This window comes from Chiloscyllium plagiosum, chromosome 12, assembly GCF_004010195.1.
Source record: "Chiloscyllium plagiosum isolate BGI_BamShark_2017 chromosome 12, ASM401019v2, whole genome shotgun sequence".
NCBI classification, from domain to species: domain Eukaryota; kingdom Metazoa; phylum Chordata; class Chondrichthyes; order Orectolobiformes; family Hemiscylliidae; genus Chiloscyllium; species Chiloscyllium plagiosum.
Window position 1 is genome coordinate 51,658,909 of NC_057721.1, and position 10,171 is coordinate 51,669,079.

Genomic DNA, 10,171 nt, shown 5'->3' on the forward strand with positions numbered 1-10,171 from the left:
GTGTGTGTGTGTCTGGGGTGGGGGTTTGTGAGTGTCTGTGAGAGAGAGTGTATATATGTGTGTGCATGAGTGTAGAGTGGTCTAAGTCTCTGAGAAGATGCATGTGGGAGTGTGTGTCCCCGTAAGGGTGTGTGTGAGTGTCTGTGTGCATGTCTGTGTACGTGTGTCCGTGTGTATGTGTGTGTATGTAGGAGTGTCTGTGTGTGTGTGTGTGTATAGTGCAATGATGGTCACCTGTAATGTGACATGAACCCAAGGTCCCAGTTGAGGCCTTCCCTTTGGGTACGGAACTTAGCTATCAGCCTTTGCTCGGCCACTTTTCACTGCTGCCTGTCCCAAAGTCTGCCTTGGCGGATGATCACCCAAAGGTCCGAGGTCGAATGTCCTGGACCGCTGGTGTTCCCCAACTGGGAGGGAACCCTCCTGTCTGTTGATTGTTGTGCGGTGCCCATTCATCCGTTGTCGTAGCCTTTGCTCGGTTTCCCCAATGTACCTGGCCTCAGGGCTTCCTTGCCTGCAAAGTTTAAGATAGACAATGTTGGCTGAGTCACATGAGTACCTGCCACGTACATGGTAGGAGGTGTCCCCACATGTAATGGTGGTATCCATGTCCATACTCTGACACGTCTGGCAGTGCCTACCATGAAGGGTTGTATGGAATTGTCCTGAAAGCCGGGCAGCTTGCTATGAACAATGATCTGTTTGAGGATTGGTGGTTGTTTAAAGACGAGCAGTGGAGGTGTGGGGAAGGTTTTGGCGAGGTGCTCATCCTCATTGACAATGTGTTGCAGGTCACGAAGAACATGGTGTAGTTTTCAGCTCCTGTGAAGTACTGAACATTGAAGGGTACCCTGTCAGTTGCAGCACATGTCTGTCTCCTGAGGAGGTCATTACAGTTCCTTGCTGTGGCACGTCGGAACTGGCGGTCGATGAGTTGAGCATCGTACCTCGTTCTTATGAGGGCATCCCTGAGTACTTCCAGGTGACAGAACTGGGTATACTTCAGCGGTCCAGGACATTCGACCTCGGACCTTCGAGTGGCTATCCTCCAAGGTGGACTTCGGGACAGGCAGCAGTGAAAGGTGGCCGAGCAGAGGCTGATAGCTAAGTTCTATACCCATAGGGTGGGCCTCAACCGGGACCTTGGGTTCAGTCACACGACAGGTGACCACTATTGCACTATACACACACACAGACACTCCGACATACACACACAGGCACTCATATACACACACATACACACGTACACAGACACTCACACACTCCAACAGACACACACACTCCCACACTCACACATGCATCCCCTCACAGACTTAAGACACTCTACACTCACATACACACACATATGCACTCTCACTCTCTCCCTCACAACCCCCCAACCCAGACAGACAGACACACACACACACACAAAGACCCACATGCACACATAGATATATATGTTTGTGGGGTGAATTTGGACTTGCAGAGTTACATTGTACTTTGCTCAAAAACTGCATGAATTCATGTAAGACTCTGTTATCTCACTTTTTAGTTTACAATCAGTCTAAACATTATGGCAAAGCCAGAGAACACAGGGAGCAAACACCTTCAACATATTGTCTAGCTAACTTCAATTGTTTCAGTTAACCTGAGAATGCAACTTTAAAAAAACACGTTTTGTGATTTACACATGAAAGAAGTGAAACTATCATAGTATTCTAACAGATGAAAGCCTCAACAAACATTTAAGGTGTTATTCAATGTATAATTTCAATTACATCACACTGTAAATTTTTGCTATAAATTCTGTGCTTTACAATTGTGTCCTCCACAACCACCTGATGAAGGAGCGGCGCTCCGAAAGCTAGTGCTTCCAATTAAACCTGTTGGACTATAACCTGGTGTTGTGTGATTTTTAACTTTGTGCACCCCAGTATAACACCGGCATTGATCCTGTTACAGTGATTTTAATTTGGTACAATTCCTTAACATGATTTTATTCAGAACCACATGGTTAATCCATTTCTGATTTGTTTTTTTCTAACATTTCAGATGAAAAGACTCCGACTCTTAAAAAACATTGGCAACTCCACTGGGGATTGGAGGAGCAATGTCAGTTCCCCATATCCCACCTCATCCAGGAAGTGAAACAGGTCAAGAGAAGTACATCTATTCAAACGATATATTCATGAAATAGAAGCCATCTCAGATACTCCTGTTTCAACAAACTTGTTAACAAATCGTTCACAGAATCGTTAGAATGATTGCTCGGAGGAGAATGTGAGCAAATTTATGATTTCAACTGGATTTATTGATCGGAATTAAGCGCACATGTCAATTTCTTAGGAATAATATTTATGCAATTAAAAGGTGATAACAAAATGAAGTTCGCCAAATAATGACACCTTGTATCATTCTCAAAGATGCGTTATAGTCCAACACAACCACCAGGTGGAGCTAACCCTAAGCACCTACGCAGCTATCATCCTCTGGCTTGCCTTTCATATATTTTGCATTCAATATAATTTCTTAATGAGACGTTATCAGTGTCAAAGGTGATATGTACACATTTTGCTGTTTGTGCCAGGGAAATGCTTTGCACCTATTCGATGAATCACCTCTGTTTCTGACAGAAAATTTGTTAATTGATAGTTTGATTTCCACATGTATTAATGTAATAACAATGTGCAACTTACAGTGGTGGAGTGTTAAACCTTAAGTGCATTATTAACATGTAACAGAATGTGGTACCAAGGAACATTTCAAAACTTTTAATAATCAGTTTTGCAATCGTGATTGTGGTGCTGGCAAAGCACAGCAAGTCAGGCAGCATCCGAGGGGAGCAGGAAAATTGATTTTTCGGGCATAAGCCCATCTCCTGCTCCTTGGATGCTGCCTGGCCTGCTGTGCTATTCCAGCACCATACTCTCAAGGAGCTGGTACCATGTGCATATGGATCGTGGAGACGTAGTTAAGTTGGTGATATATACTCCGTATTCCAAAAGGACTAGAAACTATTGTTAATTGATATGTTCACTCATTATGAAGAAAGATCAGAACCCAAAGTATTACAGTAATTTTTACCCCTGAACTCCAAGACAACTGCTACAGAAACAATGACTACAGGTTGAAACATTTTGTGTGGGACTGATGGGATATAATACCTAAAGGTGGCAAATGAACTTCAAACAGACAACCGAGATCTCTTCTGTTCTGAAGAAGGGTCACTGCACTGGAATCATTAACTCTACATTCTCTCCACAGACGCTGGCAGAGCTGCTGAATTTTTCCAGGAATTTCTGTGTTTTGTGACCATGATCTTTTGTCACTCCAAAAATAATGATGGACTGCTAACTCCCTGCTCAACAGCAAACCATCCCTGTGGATTATGCCCCAAAAAACATATACATTTGATGTTTATTCTTTTGAAGAATATACAGAAACAGGTATTCTGAAGACCTGTTTATCAGACCTGAAACATTAACGATTTCCCTTCCACAGATGGTGCCAGCCTGCTGAATTTCTCCAGCATTTTCTGTTTAATATTTCCAGCATTTGCAGTATTATTATTTTAAAAAGCCAATTTCAACTTGTCTGGAATGGATTGGTGAGACTAAAGATCTCATCTCTACCAGGTTGAGTTCGAGTGAAGGTCACAGTCAAAGAACTATCCCCTTGTCACCAGTTGCATTGCAGATAAAGACCCTCTGTAACTCTGAGTGCCACAAATCAGGAGGAAAAACTTCAATTAACCTAAAAAATCAAGAATCTCAAAAATCATCTGTTCGGTTGTAAATATCAATGCTACCAGGTTATCTCCACTGCAGGAGTCTCAACTTCCAACTACTTGTTCTTCACGAACAATTCAGAGGCTGATTTGTATATCTGTTTTTAATGCTTTCAGGTTTTTATATACTCAACTTTAATTTTAATTTGCTGTTACTAATTCTTTTTGATTTAGTAATTGGCAATCTCATTCTGTTAATTCAACAAAGCCTGGTTTAATGGGCTCCTTTAAATCACAGGTTGATTTAGGTCTGGGAAAACAGTATGTTGAAGGAAAGGGATCATTTTTAAATTAAACATGTTCCAACTAATGGAGATGGATTAATAAAGAAGGGGATTGAGTTTATCGCTCCTCAACTTGGAGTTTAACAGTATCCGTTATCCTGTCTGGAACCATAATGAATTGGGGAAACTCGCCCAGGGTCTGGTTGTAACGCATTGTTTTTTTTAGATTAGATTCCGTATAGTGTGGAAAGAGGCCCTTCGGCCCAACCAGTCCACACCGACCCTCTGAAGAGTAACCCACCCCCCTCTGACTAATGCACCTAATACTATGGGCAATTTAACATGGCCAATTCACCTGACCTGCACATCTTTGGACTTGGGAGGAAACTGGACCACCCGGAGGAAACCCACGCAGGCATGGGGAGAATGTGCAAAATCTATACAGATAGTCGCCCGAGGCTGGAATCAAACTTGGAAGCCTGGTACTGTGAGCAGTGCTAAGCACTGAGCCACCATGCAGCCCCACTGCAGTAATGGGTTCAGTAACAATGACTATCATCTATCAGTCCACCTTCCATATGGGGATCTGAAAGAGGTAAATTTGATGAAACAGCATTATCAATCCAAAGTGTTACTATTTCTAACTTTTGAGAACAAGAAAATATAACACAAAGTCAGTTTGAAGATATTTCACTTTGTCTTCTTTTATGGACTGTTGCTATCACTATCAAGGCCAACCTTTATTATCTGTTGCTAAGAGAATGAGGAAGTAATGTGAGCTGCTACTTGAACCACTGCAGTCCTTGTGGTGTGGTACATAGTATTATAAAGGAAACAATGCCAGGATTTTAACCCAATAACAACCACTTCAAAATTATTTCATCAATTGTAAGGTGCTTTGACATGACCAATTTTGTGCAAGCGTGTAAAGGCCTGAAAGAATTAATACTAATGCTTTAAGTACCACCCACTGTGATGATGTGATGTGGACTTAGTGGCAGACATCTTAGGATCTTGAAGGAGTAAGAACTAATATCCAGGATCTTCAAGTAGATTCTGTAACAATGTCTCATGAACTTGTTGTTCAGTACAAGTGGCTCGCCCCCTAGCTGGACCAGTCACTGGCTTTTCTCTACCACAGTAGACCAAGCAGGCCCTTGAGCCCTTTACACCTAAAGACGATGTTGGCAGCAAATACAGGGCAACCCACTTTTTTGATCACACAGCATTGCCCTTTGTTGAGAAAGGCACTACTTACCACTTTGGTGTTTGCTGTCTTCCTTTTGGTGGAATATAAAAATAGATTTATGCACTTGTTGTTCTTCACTGTGTCCTACACCTGCACACACGTGACATGGGTGCGGGGGAAAAATAAGCACTTCTGCTGTTAGGCGGTAGTGTGGGGCAAAATCTTAATAAAAAAGAAAAAGAAATAAAGGGGAGTGTCAGAAATGATGAAAAGAAAAAATGCAGGGCAACCTCGATTATTCGAACGTCAGTTATCTGAACAAGAACTCAAGGTCCCAATGCTTGGGTAAACTGTATTATCTGAACATTTGATAATCTGAACAAAATACTCCCCACCTGTGTCGTTCAGATAATCCAGGCTGCCCTGTATATCCCACAGTGAGAAGCCATTCATTCAAGCCAGGATGATTTGAGAGGATCATGCGACGAGTGCTTCTTCCATGCAGCTGCTATCCTTGGTCTTTGAAGTGGCAGAGGTTAAGGAATATAACAATGCTTGGATGGACTATCTTAAAGTAAGTTCTGAGCAGGATTTAAACTTGCTGGAAGTTTCAAGAGAAAATATGTAAAAATAAGTGCTTTGAAGAACATTGGCAATGAAATGAAGGAACAACCATCACAGAAACATGAGCCTTAGCTCAGAGTTCAGAGAAGGACAGACCAGCTGAGTGATGGAAGCCTGGCCAGCTTTCCCACACCAGTGTGGATAATACCTAAGTCTTAGTAGTCAGCCTGAGGAAACTTTGTTTGAAACCTGACAGTTTTATGCTCTCGTGTTAAACTGAAGGAGCATTAAATAAAGATGTAAACTGCACGGGGTATAATCATTGTGTGCGTTAGTGTTGACCCAGTTAGGGTAATGGACAACATCAGGTCAGGTCCGTGGCCTCGGATCCAGGTGGAGTGTGGTGTTGGTGTCAGGCTAGCAGCAGGTGGCAGGGTTGTAAGGATTTTAGGTTATTTCAGCTTGTCTGGGGATGAGAGTTAGGGCTGCAGGGTGGAGGAATTAACTGAATTTTGTAACTGAAGATCATAAATTCAGTTACTAGTAAGGTGGTTAATGCATTGGTTTCAATTTTCCGAAACTCTGTTGATTAGTGTACAAATCTATTTGATTGTAAGGTAGCTAATGTAGCTCCTTTGTTTAAATAGGAAGGGATACAGAAAGCGGGAAATTACAGGCCAGTTATCTTAACATCTGCCATAGGGTAAGGGACTTGGATAAGTTCAAAGTAAAAGTGCTGAGTCAACGTGGTTTTTGAAAAGGAAATCATGTTTTACCAATGTCTTAGAGTTCTTTGCATTCAAAGTAATAGAAACCAGTGGATGTGCTGTATATTATTAAGTAAATTAATAAGATACCACATCAAAGGTTATAGCAGAAAATAAAACCTCATAATGTAGAAGGATAGTAGATTGGCTGGCTGACAGGAAGCATCAAATGTTTAGATTGGCAAGCTGTAACGTGTGCCACAGGGGTTGGTGTTGAACTCTCATATTTTTAGAATTTTGGGCGGCACGGTGGGACAGTGGATAATACTGCTATCCTCACCGTACCACGGACCTGGGTTCAATTCCAGCCTTGGGTGACTTTGGAGTTTGCATGTTCTGCCCACCCACATGTATGTGTGGGTTACCACCATGTTCTCTGGTTCTTCCCACATTCCAAAGATGTGAAGGTTACATCATTGATGATGCTAAATTGCCCCGTAGTGTCCAGGGATGTATTGATTAGGTGGATTAGTAATGAGAAATGCAGGGTTATGGAGATAGGGTGAGGGGTTGGGTCTAGGTGGGATGCTCTTTGGAAGGTCAATGTGGATTCAATGGGCACCTTTTGCACTCTTGCAATTCTATGATTGGATTCTTCTATTCTAACTTATAAATAACATAAATAATTTATTTAAAAGACTGATATCCATATATTGAAATAGGCAGCAAAAGACATTCAGAGATTTACATGGGTTTACCATAAATCCATTGTTTCACACAAACACCAGTTTATACCATGTTCTCCACAATCTTTGCCCTAACCAAAAGCCAACACCTCACTGGGGAAGAAACTAGCTCATTTCTTTTTGAAGTCGCCCTGTTTAGACTCACTAAGACCAAAGGGCGGCACAGTGGCTCAGTGGTTAGCACTGCTGCCTCACAGCACCAGGCTCCCAGGTTTGATTCCAGCCTCGGGTGACTGTCTGTGTGGAGTTTGCACACAGACAATAGGAATTGGCCATAGGTGAATTGGCCATGCTAAGTTGCCCGTAGTGCTAGGTGCATGAGGGAGATGGGTCAGGGTGGGTTACTCTTCGGAGGGTCGGTGTGGACTGATTGGGCCGAAGGGTCTGTTTCCACACTGTAGGGAATCTAATCTAATCTAATCATAAGATATGGTTATGACCATATGGTTATATATATCCCATAAGATATGGGAGCAAACATTAGGCCATTCAGTCCATCGAGTCTGCTCCACCACTCAATCATGGCTGATAAGTTTCTCAACTCCGTTCTCCCGTTTTCTCCCCATAACCCTTGATCCCCTTGACAATCAACAACCTATCTATCTCCAAATATACTCAATGACCTGGCCTCCACAGCCTTCTGTGGCAGTGAATTCCATAGACGCACCACTCTCTGACTGATGAGGTTTCTCCTTAACTCTGTTCTAAAAGATCTTCCCTTTACTCTAAGGCTGTGCGCTCAGGTCCTAAGCTCTCCTACCAATGGAAACATCTTCCCAACATCCAGGCCATTCAGTATTCTGTAAGTTTCAGTTAGATCCCTTCCATCCTCCTCAAGTCCAATAAACCCAGAGTCATCAAATGTTCCTCATATGTTAAGCTGTTCATTCCTGGGACCATTTTGGCAAATCTCCTCTGAACACACTCCAGGGCCAGTACATTCTCAGGTGACTGACTGTGTGGAGTTTGCACGTTCTCCCCGTGTCTGCGTGGGTTTCCTCTGGGTGCTCCAGTTTCCTCCCATAGTCCAAAAATGTGCAGGTCAGGTGAATAGGCCATGCTAAATTGCCCGTAGTGTTAGGTGAAGGGGTAAATGGAGGGGTATGGGTGGGTTTTACTTCGGCAGGTCGGTGAGGACTTGTTGGGACGAAGGGCCTGTTTCCACACTGTAAGTAATCTAATCTAATCTAATCCAATCTAATCTAATCTAATCTAATCTAATCCTTCCTGAGATATTGGGCCCAAAACTGCGCACAATACGCCAAATGTGGTCTGATAGAGCCTCAGAAATACATCCCTGCTTTTATATTCAAGTCCTCTCAAAATAAATGCAACCTTTGCATTTGCCTTCCTAATACTGAGGAGAAAGTGAGGTCAGCTGGAGATCAAAGCTGAAACTTTATTGCTGGAACAGCACAGCAGGTCAGGCAGCATCTAGGGAACAGAAGATTCAACGTTTCGGGCACATGCCCTTCTTCAGGAATGAACAGAGAGTGTTCAGCAGGAGAAGATAAAAGGTAGGGAGGAGGGACTTGGAGGAGGGGCGTTGGAAATGTGATAGGTGGAAAGAGGTCAAGGTGAGGGTGATAGGTCGGAGTAGGGTGGAGGCGGAGAGGTCAAGAAGAAGACTGCAGGTCAGGAAGGCGGTGCCGGGCTGGAGGGATTCGGCTGAGACAAGGGGAGGGGGGATGAAGAAACTGGTGAAGTCCAAGTTCATCCCCTGCGGTTGGAGGGTTCCCAGTCGGAAGATAAGACGCTCCTCCTCCGACCGTCGCGTTGTTGTGGTTTGGCGGTGGATGAGCCCAATCTCCTGCATATCCTCGGTGGAGTGGGAGGGGGAGTGGAAATGATGTGCCACAGGTTGGTTGGGTTGGTTCGTCCGGGTGCCCCAGAGGTGCTCTCTGAATCGCTCCGCAACAGACCCCAGCACCAAGGATATATTTCCCTACCCTCCCCTATCAGCTTTCCGTAGAGACCACTCCCTCCGCGACTCCCTTGTCAGATCCACACCCCCCACCGACCCAACCTCCAATCCCGGCACCTTCCCTTGCAACCGCAGGAGGTGCAACACTTGCGCAGTACTTACGAGGCACATATTTATATGTACAGAAACAGACACATACCACCACGTGAGGCCAGGGTGTTGCCATCGTATGAGAAGCTAAGACAGGAGGTGTCACTGCCAGGAGCATGTGCCTGTCGATTATGAAACTTCGTATGAACCTATGGTATGAATGAACAAAGATTAACAGAACATAATCAGAACATCAGCCACAGCTGTCTGCTCAACATCTGCTTCAAACATGACTGTACACGATCAGAGGCATCATACCCGAGATTTCCTTCATGCTCAAACAGCAATGTCCGACAGAGGCATCCCCAGGAGATCACTCTGTGAAACTCAAGCTGGCTTGTCTGACTTATTGGTCTGAATTTTTCAAACAAACAACCTAGCCAAGCTTTCAATTCACCCCGACTCCCCAAAATCCACCATCTATAAGGCAGAAGTCCACCGTGTGATGGATATTCCCCACTTAACTGGATTAGAGCTGAAAATGTGTTGCCTGAAAAGCGCAACAGGTCAGGCAGCATCCAAGGAGCAGGAAAATCGACGTTTCAGGCATGAGCCCTTCCTCATGTCCGAAACGCCGATTCTCCTGCTCCTTGGATGCTGCCTGACCTGCTGCGCTTTTCCAGCAACACATTTTCAGCTCTGATGTCCAGCATCTGCAGTCCTCACTTTCTCCTACTTAACTGGATTAGTCCATCCCCAAAAACACCTAAGAAGCCTGACACCATCCAAGACAAAGTAGATTGCTTGATTGACACCATACACATAAGCATCCAGTCCCTCCACCACCGATGCTCAGCAGCAGCAGTGTATACTGTCTACAAGATGCATTGCAGACATCTAACAAAGACAGCACCTTTCCAGCCCACAACTAACTCCATCTAAAAGGACAAGGGCAGTAGAT

General features: G+C 44.0%; 1 long non-coding RNA gene across 1 annotated transcript in view; it reads left to right on the forward strand.

Annotated features, from left to right (window-relative positions):
* The window catches only part of LOC122555255, a 16,043-nt gene extending 13,591 nt beyond the window's left edge, over positions 1 to 2,452 (forward strand). Inside the window, exon 3 of the long non-coding RNA XR_006313218.1 lies at positions 2,032 to 2,452. This is a non-coding gene — a long non-coding RNA (uncharacterized LOC122555255). The remainder of the gene's footprint in view (positions 1 to 2,031) is intronic.
* The last annotated feature ends 7,719 nt before the right edge of the window (positions 2,453 to 10,171 follow it).